The 24,503-nt window shown below is 47.3% G+C and overlaps 1 protein-coding gene across 1 annotated transcript in view; it reads right to left on the minus strand.

Annotated features, from left to right (window-relative positions):
- CHEK1 (checkpoint kinase 1) overlaps nucleotides 1–24,503 on the minus strand; it is a 188,031-nt gene that overhangs the window by 82,899 nt on the left and 80,629 nt on the right. The window lies entirely within an intron of this gene.

Consider the following 24,503-nt stretch of genomic DNA (forward strand, 5'->3'; position numbering starts at 1 on the left):
GCAGGCATCCGAAGATGAAGAAGAGTGCGGCTCCTTTAACTGGACGAAGGAGGGAGAGAGGGCAGAGTCAGACGTCACGTCAAAAGTCGAGGTGAGGCCGGATCAGGTGTGCTTGTTCACCGTAGGACGTTGGAATCGAGGAGAAGAGGCGAGTGAGTTGCTGCAGGAGGAAGACGGATCATTGGGAGGAGCAGCGAGAGCAGAGGAGCCGACCGAACGAACACCTACGGGAATCCGGATAGAGAGAGAGGAGCCATCGGCGCTACGAGAGCCAGGAGGCCAACGGCAATACGAGCCGCCCAGCCGCACGCCAGGAGGAGGCGTGTGGCTCCGCGAGACACGGGGTCGTATAGCGGGTTGGGTGGGACGCAAGGGCGGGTCCGTAACGTGACCACTACCCTTGGTTGTTTTCCCGGTGTTCCTGTCCCTGCACTGACCTACCCTTTCCTCTCACGCGTAGACGAGCTGTTGCACGGTTGGTGTTTCCCTCACTCCCTTCCCCTGCACATAGAGTTCGGGGCACATGGACTGATACTTGTCCCCTCCTTTTCTCCCCGCCTTGAGCGTGACCTGGCATCACGGAGCCAAAAGAGACGAGACATCGGAGAAGCCCCGTCAGAACAGCAAAGTCCGAAGACGCCTCGAGGAGGAGAAGGCGGACGGACCAAAGTCGTTCCCCGCAGAGAGTGTCCTCCCGCATAACTTGCACAGACTACCTCTTGTCTAAAATAAAATCTCCTATAACGAAGACACGTCTCTTGCCCTTTCCTACCGCTACCGTTACAGCCACCTACCGGGGCGCAGGTGTACTGCTAAAAAATCTTCCGGATGCAGTCTGATGCCTGAGAATATTCAAATGTATCTGTGGTAGAAGTCTCTCAGATTAGAGTTTCATATGAGTCTGTTATTGCAAGGAGAAACATTCAACAGATTATAATATGGGACGACCACTGCCAAACAAGATTCATTAGCAAGTGGATTACTAAGTGCCTGAACAGATAGAGAATTACTGCAAGACCCCCTGATAAGCTAGCAGGAATAAAACGAAACCTACTGGACCTAAAGGAGTTGGAAAGTGTAATGAGGTCGCACACCCATACCATATAATACACCCCATTTCCTCACATTTACATTTACAGAAGCCAGGTGGGCCAGATTCTGATCAGAGGTTATTTAGCCGCAAATAGCTCAATACTTCTGGGTGCTTATTTCACTCTAGTACTCTTGCACCTCTCACTAAGCTTGGCACCATCATTCTCAAAGTAAAGCTTTCTCTCCAGTCAGAGATCTATGCAGTCAATTTGGTCGGCTACAATCCAACACCGAAGGGGCCTCAGCAAAACATTTGAGTGAAAGACACAGGTGCAAGCAAGACTTTTGTATGAGAAATTTGGCTTAGTAATAACTTGGAGAGGATCGCGCGACTTGCAAACAAAGCAGTAATCCACATGTTTAACCACTCTAAACACACTGACTTCCGATTCCAATCCCAAGAGGCTTCTAAAACGCAAGAACACCATGCTTCTCCATGGTGTGAGTTTTCTCCATTGCACACAAATGACCTACCACTAGCCGGGAAAACAGATGAGTCACCTTGATAGTTGTTTGAGTCTATCTAGAAATGTATGCAATCTATCCTTAAGTGTTCTGGCATAAGCACACAAAAGTCACTAAATGAAGGACTCTTCAGCTCTTTAATAAGGCAAAGCATACAAAGGAAAACCCCAGAAGACGAAAGATTTTTCCAGGCCCAGTATCTTACAGAGAACATGTTCATTCTCTGAGCCACAGAGTCAACAATAAAGGATTAGCATACTGGGTCAAGGAATTGAAAAAGTAAGGACAATGGTTATTGACCTTAATGGTGTCAAGATAGGGAGGCCTGGAGGAGGAGCTTGGCGGGCATCCGAGATGGCCGCGTGAGCACAGCGCTCTCCGGACCCCCGCCACTCCCGGCATGATATCCTGAACATATCCTGACTCTTTACGAGGATTTGTGTAGAGGACGCTGGGCTGATCTTCCTGGAACTTTTGGAATTTGATTTGGACCCGGGGCTCCGGAGTTACGGTGGTTCGAACTTTCGGGCTCCGCCCTCGAGGTACGCCCGGGACTGGGTGAGGCTCTGTGGCCGTCTTGGAGTTGAACAACAGCGGCAGGGGGATTGGACTTGTGGGTCCCCCTCTTAAGTTTCGGTTTCGATTCTGCCTCAGGCTGAGACATCTGGCAGGGGAGTCTGGCCTGGGCTGGGTCAGGGGCACGAGACGGCTGTCGGGCCTTTGGCTGGCTTATTCTCCTATTTGGCTGGTCTTATCCTAGTGGTACCCTTGCAGCTGCTTTTTGGTCCCGACGCCCTGCTTTCCTGTGGCCATTCCGTCGAGCCTGGTAAATCTCCTGGTGACGCAGTTTCCAGCATGGCGGGCAGAGGGGACCGAGAGACACGGACGACCAAGACGCCCCTGCGTGGGGGCCCGGTCCAGTCTAACGTTATGGACCGCTACACCCATTCGAAGGGGTCCCCCGGAGCCGCCCTGCCCGGCCCGAGTGCGGCTGACCACATTGTGGACGCGTCATCGGAGCCATCCTTGCAGGACATTATGGGCGCCATTTCTGGCATGAAGGAGACGATAGGCCAACAATATGAAGCTTTGGCCCACAAAATCGACACCGTGGCCATTGATGTGAACTTGATTCGGGCCGACCTATCTAAAACCAACGAGAAGGTGAAGTCGTTGGATCTCAAGTCATCCAGCCTCACGGCAGACGTCTCGGAGATACAGACGGAGATTGGCAATCTCCGTAGGGTGAACGATTTCATGACCCGGCGCTTGGAGGACTTTGAGAACAGGGCACGTCGCTGTAATGTGCGCGTGGTTGGCGTTCCGGAGAATCCAGAACCTCACTCTGTTGATCTCCTGGTTGAGGACCTGATCCAGAACTACCTCTCTCCGTCTGGACTGAGTACATTTTTCGCAGTGGAGCGTGCCCATCGTGTCCCGGGGGGCCAGGGTAAGCCAGGCGCCCCGCCGAGGCCTATTGTTGCGAAACTCTTCCATTATAGGGATCGGGACGCTATCCTGCAGGCATCACGTGTGAAGGGCCCGGTGGCCTTTGAGAACGCCACGGTGAACTTTTATCCGGACTTTTCTCAACAGGTCCAGAAACAGCGTATGGGCTTCCGTGGTGTCAAGAAACGTCTCCGGGACATGGGATTACGCTACGCTATGCTTTTTCCGACCAGGCTGCGGGTTGAGTACAATGACCGAACCTTTTTCTTTGATCGGCCTGATTCTGTGAATGACTGGCTGGACTCTCTGCCTGACCGACCTCCTGCGACTGAGTCCGCCGCCCACCCGGGTGGTGCTGAGGGTGGTGTTGAGAGCTGAACAATTCGTCTACGCCTGGGCCCTCGTATAGAGTAATTTCTTCTGGGACTCTATGCCTAAGTGCCTCTACTGTTTGTGTGTTCTCCTCGTTATCTGTCTTGCTCGGGGTGGTGGGTGGGCCAGAGCCTTTCCTCCTCCGGGGTCTTTTTGTAGAATCGGGGTTCTTGGGCGACAGGCACACTGCATGTTGGGGTGGCTTTTTAGCATTTTGCAGGGGTGCAGGGTGGGGGGTGTTTTCTTGACTGTTGGGGGGTGGGTGGATGGGAAGTTCGATGTTTGTGTGTTATGTTCTCAAGGCGAATCTATCTTGCTACTGATGTTTTTTATGTCATGCTCATTGGAGAGGGGTTTCGGCGTTGCTGTGTGGGATGGGGGGTAGCGGGTTGAGGTTTATTTCGTGGAATGTTAATGGTCTGGGGGATCGTATCAAGCGGGGTGTGGTGTTGCGATGTCTACGACGTTTGTCTCCAGATATTGTTTTTCTACAGGAGACGCATTTGGTGGGCAATACGTGTCGTGCAATGAATAGGTGGGGCTATCGCCTCGCCACACATTCGGGGTTTACCACGGGTTCCAGGGGGGTGGGTATCCTTGTTCGGGCTTCCCTCCCCCTAGCTATTGATGATGTGATCTTTGATGATCGGGGGCGTATGCTGTCCTCGTGGGTCGTTATGAGGGTCGTACCCTCTCCTTATTTTCTGTTTATGTGCCCCCCGGCCTACAGACTTCTACCTTTTCCGATCTGGGCCGTGTGTTGTTAAACCTCCCTGATAGTACTCTCTTCATTGCAGGTGACTTTAATTCGGTGTTCTCCGGTCTACACGATCGTCACCCCCCTAGGGATACTCCTGCGGCCCAACAGTGGCTGGGTGGGTTTCTGGATACGTTTGGCTTGGTGGATTGCTGGAGGCTTATGCATCCTACTCAGCTTCAATACACTTTCCACTCTGGGGCCCATGGGAGTCTGTCTAGACTGGATTATTTCCTGATGCCCGCGGCCCAGTCGCCGGCGGTACGTGAGATTAGACACCTCCCCCCGGGGCATCTCCGATCACTCCCCGCTCTGGCTTTGTTTTGAGATGGGGGTGGAGGCGGCGGGCCGGGTGGCTCCGATCAACCCATGGTACCTTACCTCCCCCGAGACCCGCAGCCTTTTGACCAAGTCTTTGGACGAGTATTTTTTAGACAACGAGGGGTCCGTCTCAGCTGCGATATCCCTGTGGGACGACAGTGATTCGTGGGCAGGCCCTTTCCCTTATTGTTGAATCCAAGAAGGCGAGGAATCGGGAGGTGGTGGACCTCGAGAGGGAGATTGCTGAGAGGGAGGCTGACCTAGAATCGGGTATTACATCTGATATACTCCACGCCCTGGGTCTGAAACAATTTGCTTATAAGTCTTTGGTCACGGATGCGGCTAAACTGATGTTCCGGGAGCAACAGGGTCGTTTGTATGATGTGGGGGACAAAGCGGGTAAATTATTGGCCTGGTTGGATAAGAAAGAGAGGGCGAGGAGGAGCTTAGCCTGAAACCATGAAGGCCGCCTGATCCCTCGGCTCCGCCGACCCTCTCGCTTTCCCTCCGGAGGGCTACTGATCCTGTCTGTTATCCTGTACCCGCGCTGATGTTTCGGACTCGGGAGACTGTCCTGACGCCAACGGTGCACTCCCCGGCGTGTTTACTGCAGCGGATGCAGAGAAACATCCTTGTCCCGTTCTGGGCATGATGGCGACGTCCCCGTCTTTGTTCTGTGAGGGCGGCCGATCCTGAGTGCCACAACCGTGCTCACTTACGACGGCGGCGGTCGACTGGCGGGGAGCGGCTGCTGTACTGCTCCTCACGCCGCAACGTTTCATCCCGCTTGGCTCCCTCCACGCTTGCAACACTGTTCCTGCGACCAGTGCTACAATGTGTCCTTCCCCCAGCCGGTAGCCGACTTTTGATGCCTCTTTGTCTTCCAGCAACGCTGTGGGTGCCATCTTGGACCGCGCACTCGACACTCGCATCTACCGACACGGGGCTGCATTACTGGTGTATATGGCAACTGGCGCTGCACCGCAAATGAGTGCGGTGTTATACTGGATTGAGTGACCCCTGGGCCCCCGATATTGTTTGCTCTGCGGAGTGCTGGCTGACTATTCACGATGGATGTCTCTGACCGGTGTTGGAATCAGACCTGTTCGGGTGTGCCCCGAGTGCGGGAAGCTGCTGCATCTACCTCACCTGCGGCGTCTCTAACGTTAGATGATGTTATGAGCGCTTTGAATACTTTGCGGGCTGCCCTATCTACCACTGCTCGGGACCTGGGGGACCGACTTGACGCCATTCTGTCCGCGGAGCCCCCGACTTGCCGAGTGGGTTTCAATGTGCCGTGCTCTTCGCCACACCCTGTGCTCGGCTGCCGGGCTGCGCCTACCCAGATCTACGTGGAGGCCTTGGAGCACCCAGCTGTGATATTGCCTGTCATGGTTAGGCTACAACGGAGTGCGCTGTCTGTGCTGGTGCGCTGGCTGGGGGATGATTTTTGGACGCTATGCCGAGCAAATCCTGTGTGTACTACCGACATGTTTCTCTGCCCTATCCTGGCTTTATTGCTCTTGTCTTGGCTGATCGCTCTTCGAGGGTTCCTGTTTTGTTCAGCCGACGACCGTGGGACATTGAAGTGGACAGACCTTGGTGGACAGAGCTCTTTATTGTGGCCGTCGTTTTGTCTGTTTTTTCCATCCACGAGGGTTACGCTGCGATGGTACCTCGTCGTCGTGCTCGACCGAAGGGGACAAGGTTGATGCTGTTTTTTCTCCTTTTTTGCCTTCTGCTGCCTGTTTTTGATTGGATAATGTTACCTGGACTAGTCGTTGGTTTCTGCTTTGGGTTCCGGGGCCGGGGGGGGGGGGGGGGGGCTGCTGGGGTTAAATGTGTTTATGGTTTTGTTTCCGACTGTTTAGCCCTCCTCCGATCTTCACCGATTCCCTTTTTCTTTTCTCTTTCTTATTTCTATATTTCGGGTCTCTTCGGGGCGACAGGCACGCTGCTGGGGGGGGGGGGTGGCCGTAGCCTCTGCATGCGTGTAGGGTGGGGGGAAGGGGTTTTCTTTATTCCTTTTTGGTTTCTATGGGCCTTTTCTTCCTTTCTATGTTCTTATTTCTGCCTCCTTTTGGGTGGTGGGTGGGATCGATGCGGGGTGGGTAGCGACTGGCGAGTGACGTGCTGTGGGAATGTACATCCTTTTGTGTTCTCGGTATGCCGCCATTTTGAATTAATCTTACGGCTTGCTGGATCTCTGTCGGTATCGCTCGCCCGTTTCTGTTTTGGACACTTTGTATGGACTTCGATCCTCCTCAACTCCTATTTTTTACGCTATACTATAAATTTAAAATGTAAACCATTATTTATCCTGCTTCTCTGGCTTACCTATGTGTCCCTGGTGTACTATGGAATGATTATGCTTTGTTCTCATTTGTTACCAAGTCGCCGTTTCAATTGCTGCTTTGACCTGCAAGATGTTGTGGCCGGCCGGATGGTTGTAGGCCCGTATTTGTTTGCCAATACTACGAAATAAAGGTTTTAAAAAAAAAAAAAAAAAAAAAAAAAGAAAGAGAGGGCGAATCGTGTGGTGCCTGTGATTCAGTCTTCGAATGGTGTGAGAGTGACGGACCCGGTTGGAATAGTTGAATGTTTTGCGGAATATTTTCGTGTGGTTTATACCCCTGTGTCTGTACGGGATTTTGCTGACTCTCGCCTTTTGTTGCGCGATATAGCTTTGCCCAGTGTTTCCGAGTTAGACCGTGTTTCTTTGAAGTCCCCTTTTACTGTGGACGAGATAGCGACGGCCATTCGCTCACTCCGTTCGGGCAAAGCTTTGGGCCCGAATGGGTTGCCAATTGAACTTTACAAGCTACGTCCTGACAGGGTGGCGCCCTATCTTCGTGCCATGTTTTTGGAATCCCGGGAGCGGGGTATTCTCCCGTATGATCAGCGTCTGGCTACGATAGTCGTAATTCCCAAAGACGGTAAACCGCGGGACCTTTGTTCATCTTATAGGCCCATTTCCCTGTTAAATGTGGAGCCCAAGGTCCTGGCCAAGCTCCTGGCGACCCGCCTCTTGGCGGTAATTAGTGGCTTGGTTCATCCGGATCAGTCCGGATTTATCCCACATCGCAACACGGCTCTTAACCTACGTCGTCTCCATGGTGCTGTTGCGAGGGCGGGGCTTCTGACGGAGCCGGCCATTTTGGCTTCGTTGGACGCCTCGATGGCCTTTGACACGGTAGAGTGGCCCTATCTTTGGGCAGCGCTTGAAAAATTTGGTTTTGGACCTGAGTTTATTGGTTGGGTGAAGTTGTTATACGCCGAACCCTTAGCGCAGGTAGTGGTGAACGGTAGAGTTTCTGTCCCCTTCTGTCTTGGTAGGGGGACCCGTCAGGGTTGCCCCCTGTCTCCGTTGCTATTCGCGCTTGCCCTGGAACCGTTAGCTGCGTGGCTTCGATGGGAGCCTTCAATCAAAGGGATCCGTTGGTCACCAGATTTTGAGGACCGCGTCTCACTTTACGCGGATGACATTCTTCTATATCTTACTTCTCCGCGTAAATCTTTAAATGTCTTATTTGACGTTCTTACTTCGTTTGGTGCTAACTCGGGCCTAGTTATTAATTGGGCTAAGTCCTGTGTCTATGTTCTTTCGGGTGTTTTGCCCCCATTGCCGGACAGATTTCCTATCCAGGTAGTCCAGTCTGGCTTCAAGTATTTGGGGATTTTTATTACGCTGGACTCCTCACTCCGGTTCGAGCGTAATCTCCTTCCCCCGCTTCTTAGACTGCGACTGGATGTGGCCCGTTGGCGTAAGCTGCCCCTGTCTCCTCTGGGCAGGGCGGCCCTTTTTAAAATGATGTCCCTGCCGCGGTTCCTCTACGCGCTTCAAAATTCTTATGACGACATTCCCGCTACATATTTCCGAGAGATCGAGAGTCTTCAAAGACAACTGATCTGGGACGGGCGTCCACGTATTGCCCTTGCGAAACTTACCATCCCTTGGTATGACGGGGGCATGGCGCTCCCCGACATCAAGAGATATTACTGGGCTGCCCAGTTGTCTGCCATCAACCACGCGATGTATTCCCCGGGTCGAGATCCGGCCTTTGAGATGGATAGATTCCAGCTGCCGGGAGGGGATTTTAATAGAGCGCTTTATTCTAGATCGGCCGGGCGCCATCTTATGGGCCCGTCCGGGATCGCAGTCAAGGTGTGGCGCGCCGCGAATGTGAGTTTGGGATGGGAGAATCGACTGACAATGGCGACTCCGCTTTATGCTTCTGAACGTTTGGGGTGTCTCTGGTCTACTAAGGGCTTTGACCGCTGGGATATGATTGGGATATGTAAGGTGGGTGATGTTTGTGTGAAAGGTGGCGTGAAGTCTTTCCAGGCCCTTAAGGCGGAATACGACTTGAGTGATAGAGAGTTTTTTCGGTATCTGCAGGTCCGGCATGCCCTGGCCTCAGTTCTGACTCCTGATGTGACCCTGCCCGAGTCCTCCCCCCTTGAGGATCGCATATTAGATGGACACCTGCCCGATAGCACTATCTCCCTTATTTATAAGAAATTGATTAATAATCGCGCTGACTTATTGGTCCGACTTAGGGAGATGTGGGTAGGTGACGGATTGGAATTAGATGACGAGGATTGGCAGTCGGCACTCTCTTCTCCAAAAGAGGTCGCCATTCCCGCCCGTCTTCGTTTGGTGCAACTTAAAATCCTCCACCGGGTGTATGTAACTGGTCCGCGTCTGGTTGTAATGGGTTTTTCCCCAGATGGCTTATGTAAGCGTGGTTGTGGGATGAGTGCTACATTTCTGCATATACTTTGGGAGTGCCCGGCGATAGCAGCCTACTGGATTGAGGTGCTTGCGGTGATGACTGTTGTGACTGGTATTACCCTGCAGCCTGAGGCCCGACGATGCCTGTTGAACGTGTGGGAACCCACCGATTATTCCGTGGCCCAGACCAGATGGGCGACCTTGGGGTACATGGTCGCGAAGCGGGACATTGCGCAACTCTGGGGCGCATCCAGACCTCCAGACGTTTCGGTGTGGGAGGATAACATGGACTGGTCCATGTTCCGGGAGAAGACCGTCTATGTGGCTAGGGGCAGACCCAGGCCGTGGACGAGAATTTGGGGTCAGTGGAATGCATATCATGGAGAAATTTGTACCCCTCCCTTGGTGGACACGTCTGATGTTACCCTGTCTCCCTAGGCTAACGTTCCCGAAAATTTTCATTCTGTTTTAAGATTTTCCTGTCCTCCCCGCTGTTTCCCCCCCCCCCCCCCCCCCCCCCCCCCCGGCCCTGCCGAGTCTCATTGATTTACTTTTGTCTTCCTGATTAGTGGTCATCCCCTCTGCCATCTGAGCTGACTTGATTGCTGCATTCGCCTTGTTTGGAGTTCGTTAGTTTAATGTTTAATACAGAAAAGTGTAGTGTCCTGTCCTATGCTTTGAGCAATAATTAATCTATGATTTGTGCCTGGCCACGGAAATGATTGTTTACTTCATATGTTGTGCTTTGCGAATTAGCGGCCAGCCCGTGTGGTTGTAGGCCCATCTCTGTACTTTCTATCTGATTGCTCAATAAAAAAAATTTAACAAAAAAAAAAAAAAGATAGGGAGGCCTGGTATGTAAAGGACTAAAGAACAAAGCTGTTATGTACTCATCATTCTGGTCCACCACAGGAACCCTGCCATGCTATTATCTGACAAGCCATAAGTACCAAAATCACCCCTTTAATACATAATTAATGCCTGGTTGCTACAGAAGCGTACCCAGAAACTTTCACTGAGGAAAAACATTTTGGGTGCAAATTACTGAAAAATATTGCAATAGTTTCCAGCTCCCTTTCTTGTGCAGGTTCCAAGTAGAAGCAGCAATATGCCAGCGTCAGATTTAGTATGTACAAAGTAATATCCTCGATCCCAAATTAAACTGCCTGAGTACAGAGCTGTTGGTACTCACCACCTTGAATACACTAAGAATGAAGGTGGATTACAGAGGTATCAGGATACATATTCTTCAGGACCTCTCAGCTGCGTTTGACACCAAAGACCACCCCTCCTCACAAATTAGCTAAAAGAGGGTGATTTGCTGGCTTTGCTTTCAAATGACTTGTATCCTTTCTCATGGAATTGTCCCATCTTAATTCCAGTGTTCATTGTCACTCTCTATCAAGGCAGGGGACATGGGGCTTTCCTTAGAGAATCTCACTCTCGCCTCTATTTTTCATTCTTTTATCATTAAGTCTAACATCAGTGTAAGGAACTGGATTACTCACAACTCTTGTCAGGGTAAACTCTCAAAGTGAATAAATTAACCAAAGCTCAACCTACTGCTGGCTGTGGCACAGCACAGACAGACCTAACTTAGGGAATTGAGTAAAGTATTTACGCAGTACCAAAACAGCAATAATAAAGTCGAAATGCAACAATAAAAATCCTAAATCGGAGATATGAATTTCTAAAGTTTTAAATAGGAATTGCACCAAAAAGCATAAAATGTCAATGATAATATATGGCCATGGCAGACCGGGACCTAGGTGCAATTTGACGTTGGCTGAGATGGATTGCGAGTGAGATACACCAACCTGGTTTATGTTGGACAAAGATTTTGCCTTCTGACTTTATTCCTGTAAGTACTAATCCACCACAGTAGTACACTTCTAAAGTCCCTCAGGATCTCCGGGGAGGCACTTAGATAATCAATGGGGAGACGGGCAGAGACCAACCAGCAGGGTACAGTCCAAGATCAGTGCCACTGACTAGTTGGGCAGTTGCAGCATATGCCTTTCTCATGACTCTGCAGCTGTAACAGTAGGCCACAAGTTTTGAAGTGGGTGTCTGGAGATGCCACATTTATGCCTGGCAGAAGCCGGTGGGTGGGAAAGACTCCTGGGCATGCCATAAACAATGAGGTATACGTTTCCAGGGCCAACCCTACTTTGGACACTTTGAAGGTGGCTGAAGTCTTCTGGCACATGAAATATATCTGGTTTTGAGGACTGGGTGTTTACTATGGTAATCCAGTGTTCTTCCATATCTAACACTAATATCCAGTTTGGGGAGGTCACTGTATCCCACTGTATTCCAGCAACCAGAGAGTGGGTACACACAAGTTGTTTTGTCATCCTGTTTCCCTTGCTTTCAAGTGCACTCCTAGTGTAATTTGTAAACCAAAGCAGACCTGTCAAGCAGAGTTTGACACTCCAGCAGGATTTTACATTGTAATGTGAAAAAGGGCAACTAATATAGGAGCCTGTCCGGATGTGGTGTGGGGCTGGGGGGACACACAAAGAAAGGCCCTGCCTAGGTGTGAGCTAACATCTAGATAAACCAAAAGTGGAGGATGTCTCTCAAAATAAGCAGCCACTATGACCTGCTCCTTTGTGCCTACTAGGCACACTATATGTATTCTTTTTTTTAAAAAACACCCCACCCACATGCTCATCATGTGGCATGCTTCACCATCAAGTCCTGATCTGGTGAGGTACTTCTCACCAGGTGGGCTCTACCTCGCAGTGGGAGGGAGCACTTTGATATTCTCTATGTTCATAGTGAGACCTTAGCATAGAAAACGTTAAAAATATCCTTAGTGAACCCTAGCCCAATTTTTTAATAAGAGGGCCCTGTGATATGGTTAAAACATAAAATGACACAAAGAGGCATTTGCTGAGCAGTATGTCTATTCTAGGTCGATATGGTGCATCTGTTTCGCAAGATGTGCATATTTCATCAGGACCTCTAAGGCCCTTGTACTCCTAACCTATACTGAGCAGAAGTTATGCATCCACACATTTTCCATGCAAGACCAAGGGCAAGAATCGTGACAACAGAGATTATCCAGGCCTCATGGGAGCAAACGCAGAGAGGGATATGCTGGGATCAAAGGTCACACATGCACCAATTGTCAGCGGGGACTTCCCAACCTAGCTCTGTGTACCGCATCACCCGAATGTGACCACAACATGCGGGTGACTATTCTATAAGAGCACATTTAGTGTGTCTGGTGAGAACTAAGGAGCAGGGCATAGTGACTACTTGTTATAGGAGACACCCTCCACATTTGGTTTATGTACGGGGAAACAGGGTGCCTTTCAAACATAACCCTTTTGTTTTAGTATGTTCAGCTAACATCTGCCTGTGAAAGAGGAGGCCTCTTTGAAATGAACGCAGTTCCTGGGCCCAATCCCACTGGTCATCCTGTCAAAGGAACAACATCTTCCCACACCCAGACCTTTGTGCTCTGCTGTAGTTTTAACAGTTCTTCAAATGCCAATTACTAACTGGGGGTATGGTGCAATTAGGCTCCAGAGGGTTTAGGCAAGGAATGGTAACTTTCTAAAAGTGTATTTTCCTTAATATTAATCAAAAATGGTATCTGAATTGGATTTTATTAACAAATAAAAATTATTCTTTAAATATATTTCTGTTTCCTAACCGGAAAAAGCATTATTTAATGTAATAATACAAGCCAGTGTTTTCCTAAAGAACAGCCAGCCTTTCTCTAGTGAAAATAGTGTTTGGGGATTTCTCACTGTAGGGACGTTTAACTTAATTTTCTACATGTGCTACTTTTAAATAACATGCACCCTGACATACAGACAATAAGGCCTTATAAATATTTAAAGGGAAGGTTTTGACTGTCAAAAGGGGTTAATTTTGACAGCTCGAATTTGCAGTTTTAAACCTACACAGCCAAGCTATGACATTTAAATTGAGCCCGGAGACGGGGGGCCGAGATGACATCTGATCAGTGCCCGTGACTCGACCAAGCAGTGACCAGAAACCGCAAGAAGTATCTGCTGCCCGGGAGGAATAGCAGGGAGTGTGGCAGTGCCTAGCTGACAAGAGCCCTACACGAGTGGGTGCCTGGCATAGTGGAGCCTTAAGGGGAGCGATGAGGGCGGAGGCATCGGAAGCTTGTGTGTAGTGGAAACAGAGCAGCCCCATTCGACAAGCAAACAGCTGAGAGAGGCGGGCAGGCCCCTGGGACACCTGGAGGGGAGCAGCTGAGATAAGCCGCTGTGCAGGTGTGATGGCTGGCCTTTGGAACTGGGTGAGAGGGAGGCTATTGGACAGGACCGCTCATCCCTGAGGCAGAAAAAGTACATGTAAGCAGATGTGACTGGGGGCCAGTGGGGGGCTACGGTGAAATCGATGCAGTAAATGGGCAACAAGCGCAAGAAACTTTGCGAACGGTGGAGCTGCCAGCCCAGTGGGGCACTCGGACTGACCTGGGCAGCGCGGCTTGGGGGCGAAAGGTGAGAACACCAGTAGAACTGGCAGAGGGCCTCAGCAAAACAGTTACACACCTGCACCATGGCGAAAGACAAGCCCCCCTTCCCATCACAGACAATTCAAGCAAGCATGGATAAATACACCATGGTTCTGGTGCCTCAGAGCGAGGGCGAACGGGACACAGGGGTGCAGCCCTGCTAGGATATTGCAGGACGTCATTGAAGTGGTCCAGGACACGCGAACCACGCTGAGAGGTACGAGTTGATAGGGTGGCTGTAGACCTGGGCTTGGTGCACGTGGATCTCCAGAAGGTCACAGAGTAACTCACATGAGTAGAGCAACAGCGCAGGAGATTTCTCAGGAGGTGACATGCATTCGTATGGATGTGGAGAGTCTGCTCAGATGTAAGAAAAGAGAGAGTTCTCCCAGATACTTTAAGGTCCAGAGGGGGGAGAGACAAACCAAGCAAAAAGTACAGAACCTCTGTAGGGACCTATATTTCTTTTGACATTGAGTAAATCTGAACGATTTGTAAAAGAGATGCCAAAGAGAGAAGCTTTACAATATTATTCAAACATATAAGTTTATTTAACTATTTTTATCATTTTTAGAAGAATTTTTAAAGAAACATTTGTCCAATTGTACAAATGTTTCTTAAAAAATTCTTCTAAAAATGATAAAAATAGTTAAATAAACTTATATGTTTGAATAATATTGTAAAGCTTCTCTCTTTGGCATCTCTTTTACAAATCGTTCAGATTTACTCAATGTCAAAAGAAATATAGGTCCCTACAGAGGTTCTGTACTTTTTGCTTGAGTCTGCTCAGATGGACAGCCGCCCTAGAGGTGCAGGTGAAGGACGCTTTAGCATCACATCTCTGGCTTCAATTAGAAAAGTGCATATTTTTTATTCCTTGGATATTTAACACAGAGCAGCCGATCCATCTTTCACAGCCTTTCTGACTCCAAGTACGCTTTCTGCCTACAGATTCCAAAAATCAATAGAGTGAGATGAGGAGACAAAGCATTCAGAGACATAGCCTCAAGACTGAAAGACAAGAAAGGACTTCTATTTTTAAGGAAACCCGTTAAAACCTTTCTTTTACTATGATATATTCAAAATCCATAGCCTTGCTTAATTTTCTCACCCAGAAGTCCTTTTTACACTCCTTGCTCCTTATATCTGGATTGAACAGGGCGTAACTAATTCAAACAATCTGGACACAAAAAAATGGTGGACTGGTAAGTATGCAGTGAATTCCTATTTACAGTAGTCTAAAAAAATGTGAGGGGGTGATTTTCACTACCTTTGACTATTTTTTGGAGAGTACCGCGCGGTGGGAGATCACAAACCGATTCTATTTAACTGAGATGGGCTAACGCCATATTTATTCCACTGGGAGCACGTATGATATGTACATTTTTCAAATAAAGGGAGACGCAATTCTGGAAAACGTTGAGGTTGCCAAACTGTGGATATAGACAAGATGAACTTACCGAAAAATATTAATGAGAGCGTCTATCAAGTGTAGACATCCAGTAGAACAGGGAGGACAACATTGGAAATTGATAAGCCCTGAAGAAGTCCTATTGGACGAAACGCGTTGGCTACTGTCGTGTGAAGAATATGAATAAAGAACATTTAATAAAAAAGACCTGCTGAATGGATTCTAATTTCTGCTATACTTGTTCATTGATGACTTTTTATTGTGGAGTGCTGGATCACTGTGCTTTATTGTAAATTGTGGGAAATTTCCCTTGGAAGCTTAGGTCCTTAGCACCCGGATTTTTGATTACATAAACCAGATTATTGATAGGTGCAGTCATAATTGCCTCAATACCCTGCGCTTTTTCTTTTGTTGTTTATGATTTTCACTACCTGAACCTGGAGGAGAAACTTGAAATTTGGGATCAGTGATAGCAGCAATAGGTATTTTATCGGTGTGCCTAAAATATCTCATATAACGCAAGGTCGTTAACCTGCCGCACACAGCAATGAAGGCACGGTTGGCGCGCCCCTCCAGGTCACGGGACCAGTCCACGGCCTTACTCAACTCAAGGAAAAGGTCTAGGCTTCTGTGAATGCACTAGATTAGTGTGAAACTAGGTCCAAAATCAAAACCTGGATTCCAGATACCCATAGTCTAGCACCCAGGGCAGAAGTAAACAATTGCAGGGGACATTTTGATCTCAACACACATGCAGTACAAAATTGAAGTGGCTATAGCCTGCCAATCAAGTTTAATGTATTGCTTGTATTCCTGTAGCTTTTGTTTATTAGACATTGTGAGACAATGTCTCTTTTTGTGTGGTCCCCCTATTTTTTTGTAGAAAAAAATTGCTCGTTTGTAGACTGGGGAGCTGCCGTCCGCTGCCTAGTGTATGTGCTCAGACTCATGAAATATGTAAAAATTGGCTATTCTCATATTGGCATACTTGACTCTCCTGTAAGGCCTTAGTGTATAGTGTAGAAACTACACTCACTGTATGGTAAATTAAATATCACCTGTGGACTGCAGCACTTATTGTGCTATCCTCTAGTGGGAAAAGGAAAACATGGCTTGATGCCTACCAATGTATCCTGACTACTGAAGTTTAAACCTGCAGGACGACCTGTCAAAACAACCCTTTTGACCGGAGAACCACTTTCCTTTTGAATATTAATAAGTCACCCCTATTAGGCCTTGTAACCCATAAGGTGAGATGGCTAGTAAGTGGGACATGTAGAAATTCGATATTGCCATGTTCCTACAGTAACATGCCCCCAAAGCTATTTTAACTGTGAAAAGAAGACAAGTAAAAGTGATAAAGAACTTTTCCTGCAAGATTTCAGCAAGTGACAGACTGACATTATCCCAAAAGGATATACATTTTTGGCATTCCATGAACATATGAAAGTGATCTGGCTTTGGCTGGTCGCACTCTTACATCTAGCTTCCGACCTCCTTGATAACTTAGACAGTATGTATAGAGTCCAGTAAACCCTGTTTAACAAGAAAAGGTGGTTCCAGTTAAATGGAGCTGGCTTCACTGTATCATTCAACATACCAAAAAACGTATACCAGACTTTCTCCATATGTACACCAGGTAGTCTTCATTCCCACACCTTATAAGGTGGTGGTGTTTCCCTCTCTTGAGCTTGACACAGTAACCCAACGACTCCTGCACCAACCTCCGGAACAGACGCCTGCGGACGCCGTGCTTTCGGAAGCTCAACGAGACGTCGCCGACGCCCTGCATTTCTAAAAAGTACTGTTTGCGGGTCTTCCCGACACCGTTGCTGGCCCCCGAAGCCTCGGTCAGCCAGAACTGTTTGGATTTGTTTGCTCTCGACACCGTGATAGCCCCGGACGGAGCTATCGACATCAATGAACTATTTTTCAAGCATATTTTGATAACCGAAGATTTGTATTGTGGATTTTTATCTTATTTGGTCGTCTAAAGTATATAATAATATTGGATATTTTTCTAAACTGGTGAGGTGTCCTTTTGTAGTGCTTACACTGTATTACTGTTGGTTAGGTGCAAATGCTTTACACACTGCATCTAAGATAAGCCTGACTGATCATGCCAAGCTACCAAGGGGGTGAGCAGGGGTTATTTTAGGAGTGTAACTCCCTTATCCTGACTAGAGTGGTGGTTTCTGCCCTAGCCGACTAAAAATCCCATTTCTAACAGTCTCCAAAGCAAATCGCATGTAATCACTATCGTCTTAAATATTTGCCTAAAGCCACATCTCCACATTACCTAAAAGAATCACCTTCTCAGCAAGATGAAACCGCTCTTCTCACCGAAAGGCTTCAGGACCTCTGTACAGGCCCTGGTGCTCTTGCGCCTTAATGGCAGTGAACTAGATACTTGCAGCTCTCACCAAAATAGCACTAGCTTTCCTCAGAGCCAACCTACACACAGGTGTATGCATTGTTAAAGGGACCAAGAAATCTGCGGCATTGCCCGCATCATGAAATACTTCTAATGGCTTCCCTTGAAAAAAAATCAGTAATCATTCCGATACATAAGAAAGGGGAGGCTTCCATCCCTGCCAATTATCGTCCCATTTCTTTGCTCGATAGCTCAGCCAAACTAATGGGACGATTATTGCCAAACAAATTGGAAATATGGGCTGAGGAAAGGGACATCCTCACGGAAGTTCAATATGGGTTTAGACAGGCCAGAGGAACCCTAGACCAGTGTCTTAATTCAATTCTTACAATTGGGAAATACACTAGAGCGAAAAACGCTCAAATCCTTCTGGCCTACATGGATTTGTCTAATGCCTTGGACTGCTTGGTCCATAGCAAAGTATGGTTCACGTTGAAGGAGATTAAGTGGATAATGACATCACTAACTTTATTAGACAGCTTTATTTGGATGGTACGCTATGGGAGAACTCATGAATGTACCAAACCATTTAAAATCGAAAGGGGTGTCAGGCAAGGCTGTGTCCTGGCCCCCTTTCTGTTTGCTCTCTATACAAACAAACTAACCAATGTGCTGACTGAAACTACGAAAGATACTCCGTTAGTCTCATCGACTCTCCTTGCTATTCTCCTCTACGCAGATGACGCTGTCTTATTGGCAAGGACACCCATGGCACTACAAAATCTTAAAACACAGATTTTATGCATAATCTGGACTTACACGTTAACAAAGCAAAATCCTATGTTATGGCAATGGGTAGTGATAAAAAGAAGAGAATGATATATAAAGTAGATGGAGAAACAATAGAGCAAGTACCATATTTTAATTATTATGGGGTTATTTTTGACAATAAAAAACTAGGAAAGAGATGTTGCAAAGCAGAGTTAATCTAATGATTCAAAGTAACACTGCCTATTTTAAATTCTCAAAAAAAACTAGGCCATTAACTGATACTAGAAATGTTTACAATGTATCTGACAAAAAAGCTCCCAATGGCCACATACGGGGCAGCAATTTGGAGTATCAGTGATGTAACACCACTTCAAGTTCAAGAAGACAAATTCATTAAAATGCTGCGGTCAATCCCACAATCAAGTAACAATTTTATAGCTCATAAAGAAGCCAGCATGCCCTTTATTACAGGTGCCATAAGACTAGCACCACTTTCCCTCTGGCTATCCATATGGAAAAGGGGCACTGTGGGTCTAAACCAAAATATCCTCAAACATATCCTGAATTTGAATTACGCCCACAGATTCCCCTAGCTATCGCATGTCAGAGAAACTAACCTTTTTGGCCTGCCTTTTTTATGATACCCCTATTCTCTGTGAACATTTCCCTAAATCAAGATTAAAGGCAATTTTTATTAACTAAGTTACTCATGACAGGTGGAATAGCCATAAAGGGAAACAAACCGTAAAGTTTTATGTAACCATACCACAGATATTAAATTATTCACACTCACACTTACGGATTGTTGAGCATAACAAGCATTGTTTCAGATTGAACCTTATCCCTTTAATGCTGGGTTACCAAGTAACCAATTTTCTCTAAGCAATTTACCGCCTTGTCTCTGTGACAAGAAGACAGCCCAATCAACTTTACATCACCTCCTTTTTTGTTCATTATACACAGCTGAGAGGAAGGTTTTTATTGTTCCACTATTAGGAAATCTTTCAACGAGTACTGTGGCCTCAGCTCTTATTTTATTCATTAGATACCGCATTGTTCTATTATGCATTGGCCTCCTTTTTACTGGCCGCAATGAGAACCCGTAAGGCTTTCAGTACCCCAATTACAGCACTTTGAAATCACTTCTTTTATTGATGTATTTGTCTTTTTTATATGCATGTATATATTTTCTGATTCAACTTTTTATGTAAAGGCTATTATTGTGGGCTCTGTACTGCCCCTAATTTAGAACTTATTGCTCCCTTAATTTCAATGTACCTTTTTATGCTAACTTTTTATATGTGTACTTTTATGCATTTTATGAAGTGCAAAATAAAGTTGTTTGATGATGATGATGGCTTCCCTTGATACCAGAAACAATTTCAAACTGGCTTGCATAACACACACAGCCATACATGTAGGTTTACTTCCATCCCAATCTGCAAAAAACAAAGTCCCTGGTTGAAATGGAAGTAGCAATCCAAACCTCAGATTTTTCTAATTCAAGTAGTAAGGAAAACCATTAAGGAAAAGCAAGCCGTTTGTATGACTGGCACCACAACTCTTGAACAGCCTACATGACGACATCACAAGTAACAACAACCTACAATCTTCCAGGAGAAGCTCAAAGACCGACCTATTAAAACACAGATCTCCATCTCAGGACACTCACAAGTGACAGAAACACGCTCTAATCTATCCCTGTAATTGTTACTCTAATATCTCCCCATCGTTATAGCCTTTTCTTATTACTTCCAGTAGGCTAAGAGGTTCATGTTCAAGATGCACTCTCTATGGGTGCGCCTACAGAGAAACAATACAAGGGCAATTCTGCACAGATAGAAGGAAAGAGTGAAGGGCTTGTCTGACCTCCCTCAATTACAATAGCCATGTGAAAGTATTGGTCTTTCTTTGATCACTGCCACCATTAGGGGCAGATTCTTGAGATGCATCCTACGGACAGGATTTGCACAAGTGACAAATATTACTTGCTGGTAAGTAGGAAGAAATGGTAGGCCTCTCTGGAGACTAGACATCTGCCAAAGCCAGTGCTGCATTTATTTAAATAATAGTGTAAAAAGTATAATTATCCCCTGTAGGACGCTGGCTCTTTATTCGATATATCTAAAATCTGATATACTGTATAAGGAGTCCAAGGGTTCCCTTATGAGTGGACAGGGGCTTGCTATGCAAGCCTAAAGTGCTCTATTAGGGGGTTGTGTGGTCGAGCAGCCTAAGGCTTAACACAGAGGTGTGAAAGACATTTTAAAAATACACACAATGATTAAAAAATTACAACACAACTCAAGAAGGAAAGGCACACCAATTTATAAAAATACCAAGTACTTTAACATACGATTTGGCATCAAATAAAAATCGTTAAGGTAAGTACGTTTTTAAATATGAATTCCTTTCACTTCAAACAGTGGACACAGTGCAATGTGAGTTCTGCAATGCTATCCTATGGAAGGAAGAGCAAGTTCTGCAAAGAGTTACAGTACATGGACTTACAGGATCAATCTCCAGGAGTTAGGGTGAATGGGGGACAATATCCAAGCCAGCACCAACAGTGCACTACGAGCTGCATGAGGGCGGCCATTGCAGGGTGCAAATCAGCATTGAGAGACCAATGCGTTTCAATGGGGATCGGTCACAGTAAAAAGAGGCTGCAGGCTCTGGCTACGTACCCAGTCGGGCTGTACCACTAGTAGGCTCAGGCCTTGCGAGGTCCGGGGACAGGGAGACACCTCTGCTCTTCTTCTCATTAGACCCAGGTGCAGGGGTGTACGATTTTTCCTTATCGGAGCAGTTGCGGTTGAGGGGGTTTGCGTACAGAGGCTGCAGGCGATGTCGGGGAGTCCTGGAGGGGGGAAATCACGATGGACTTGAGTTCTGAAAGGTTGGGGAACCGAATTGGCACCGGTGGCCCACTTCAACTTGGGCCGGAGGTGTCAAGTACAGTGGTGGTTTCGGGTGTTGTTTTTGTTTTTGCAGTTCCGGGGGCCTCAGAGTCTTCTCCTTTGGAGACTCTTTAGAATAGGTGTGCTGTTCTCTGGAGGTCTTGAGTCTTTTTCGAAGGCAGGCAGTCTCCCAGGTTTCTGGAGGCAACAGCTGCAGGACGAGTCGACTTTGGCATATTTTTTAATCAAAGGATGCAGACAGGCCGGCAGGTTTGGTACCAAGTCAGCTGCTTCTTCTCCCCTCTCTGCTTTTGCGGCTCTTCGGTGTCTCTCTCATCTTAAGTCATCATCGGTCTGTCCCTCTGGTGCCAGGGATTCCCCTAAATGCTGAATTCAGGGGTGCTAGGGAATTGTAGGGTAGTGGCCAATAGACTACTGACCCTTGGGGTCACTACGCCCCCTATATGACCACTTTCTGTGGGAAGTGGGCATAACCCTGTCCCAGAATTACTAAGCTTGCCATCACAAAGATCCACCTCACAGTAGTCCACCTTAGAGGTGGTACTAGCCTGAAGGTAGCAAGCCTACCTGACTAGCTAATTACCCCTTCTGTCCATTTGCCAAGGTGGCTATGGAAGGGCAATGGCTTCCTCTCCTGTGAGGGGAACCTAATTTGCATTCCAAAGGCAGCCACTTCTTTAAAACACGCCGGGCCAAGGAGGCTAATCAGCAGGTCATCCTGTGGGGGGGGGGGGGGGGGGGGGGGAGTGTTACACCCTTTTCCTGGACTTTCTTTTGTTCTGGATCTCCCGAGAGCAAAGGCTCTTACACTAGGAGGTCAGAACAGCATCTTGGGTTGCAGGCTGGCAGACACCAGTCAACAAGGACACCAGACCCTGGTAGGTTTTAAGGGTGCACCTCTAATGTGCCCTCTGGCGCATGTATTGGTAAATCCAACACGGGCATCAGTGTGGGTTTAGAATATGAGATGTTTAATACCAAACATCCCTATCTTCAGTAATGTCAACATGTAGCAAGGGAACTCGTTTTTACCAGTTTCCAGCACGTTTTAAACTGGCTTCCCCATCCACTTGAACAGACAGTAATAGGACTGACCAGCCAAGGGGCTTATCTGCTCATGCAAGTATGCCTTCACATGTCATATTAAGCACCCTGCCTTAGGGCTGTTATGCCTGCTGTAGGGTTGACTCACAAATATGGCATGCAGTGGTAGGGGACATGGCACACAAGTATGTGTGACATGTCTTATTTTTACTTTTGTCTGCAGCAAGACACGCAGCCTTCAATGGAAGTCTTGCATGTGCTTGGTGAGGGTTCCCTTAGGGGGAAACAATTCGTGCTGCGGCCCTTAGGGGCCCTCTTTAGTGCCTCAGCCCTAGGTACCATTTACAAGGGACTTACAGAGGGTGCTAAACGTTTTACCGATTGGGGGAACAATTGTACAGTTTTGGGAAAGAGCTCTGGCACTGGGGACCTGGTTAGCAGGAACCCAGTGCACTTTCAGTTAAAATTACATTATTTACCAACAAAAAAGTGTGGGGGATCATGTCAAAAAAGGGCACTTTCCTACATCCCCAGCTGCCATCACCATGTTATCCAGGATTTTCTGAATTAAATACCCAAAAGGAAATTTAGAAGGAGGGGTATGCAAGAGGTGATTATCAACAACTATACTTGATCGCGCTCCCTGGACCTGCTCAATTTCTTAAGAACAGAGAATACTGTAAGCTAAGGTGGTCTGATGCACACCACCAAGGTATCCAACGTGTCTCCAAATATCCAGATGCCTCGCTTTTGACCATATAGCTGTATTTTCAACACACTTTTCTCTTTGTCAGAATCCCCTTCAAGTTTGCTTGCATAACACAAGCATTTATAATGCAATAGAGTTTGAGCTATCAGCATTGTAAATGACAGTGTCTTTTATTTATGTTTTGAGTTTTAAAACAAATAAAAGGCATTGTCATTTACAATACTAATAGCTTAAACTCTCGCAAATAGGAGACCTATTGCATTGCAATAAAGGGCCTTCACGACCGCTTGTTAGATTGTAAATATCAGATGAAGAGACCGGCCGGTGATGTCTTCAAAGTAGTGATAAACAGAGCAGTGAAGAAGATGTGTAAGTGTTATAAATTACACAGACACAAAGTGTGAAGTGAGAGTTATATATGATCCGAGCTATAAACACTAACCTTTCGCTCTGTGATTACACTGTCGCGGCTCAGGAGTAAGAGCGGGGGTGGGCTATTTCCTGCCCTATCCGTGATTTGAGTGGGCAGTGTTACATTGCGTAATGTCATTGCTGTCTTTGGCCTAACAAAAAACACTCCAGCTGTAGTAGGGCCCTGGCTTCCCCTCTTGGTGCAGAGCAGGCTGTATTTTATGGCAGGCATGGAGGGAGGGAGGGATGGTCTTGGCTGCAACTACGGTCTCTTACAGTGCCCCTGCTATTACTAGTGAGCGAGAGGCGCTGAGGAGGTGGTATTAGTGGTGGTGGTATTGGTTGTGGTATTGGTGGTGGTGTTGGGGTGGTTGTGGCATTGTGGTGGAGGAATTGGTATTGGTGGTGGTATTGGTGGTCGCATTGGTGGCGGCGGGACTGGTGGCGGCGGTACTGGTGGCGGCGGTACTGGTGGCGGCGGTGGTACTGGTGGCGGCGGCGGTACTGGTGGCGGTGGTACTGGTGGCGGTGGTACTGGTGGTGGTATTAGTGAAATCCATTTTTTACCATTTTACTGGGGGCAGGGGGGGTTTGAAACAGACTCGAGATAATGCCGGGTTAAAGTAATTGAAAGCGGACGCCCAAGTTACGGGGTGGCCGAGCTTCTTTAAAAAAACACAAGCGGTTTCAGCTGAAGCAGCGCATGTCTGGCCTGCAGTAAGAGAAACTCAATAAAGTAAATAGTGTTTACTGACGAAATAACAGATCCAGTGTAACAACAGAAGTAAAGGGGCCAGTAGCCATGGGAGGATACAAATGAAGACAATTCCGTACTAAGGAGGGACTAACGAGCCTATTAACGAATCCAAAGGCAGCATTTACGAAAGACAATGACACAAGCCAATGAAAAATAGGGGAGGAGAGTGGGCACGGCTTCGCTCCCATACTCTACTACAGCAGTCTCGAACAGCGAGCAGCACGCTGTGCGCTGCCGCAAAGCTCGACCTAAAAAGCTTTCTATCTAGGTCTACTATGATCAAGAAGGAAAGTCTAAAAGCAAATGTTAATTGCACTGAGAAATAAAGAAGCCAAACAAAAATGAAATAAAAACATTAAACCAAGCCATTTCAAGTCAAGTATCAATATCCTGGCGTCATATACAGGATT

The sequence above is a fragment of the Lissotriton helveticus genome, chromosome 3_1 (assembly GCF_964261635.1).
Source record: "Lissotriton helveticus chromosome 3_1, aLisHel1.1, whole genome shotgun sequence".
NCBI classification, from domain to species: Eukaryota; Metazoa; Chordata; class Amphibia; order Caudata; family Salamandridae; genus Lissotriton; species Lissotriton helveticus.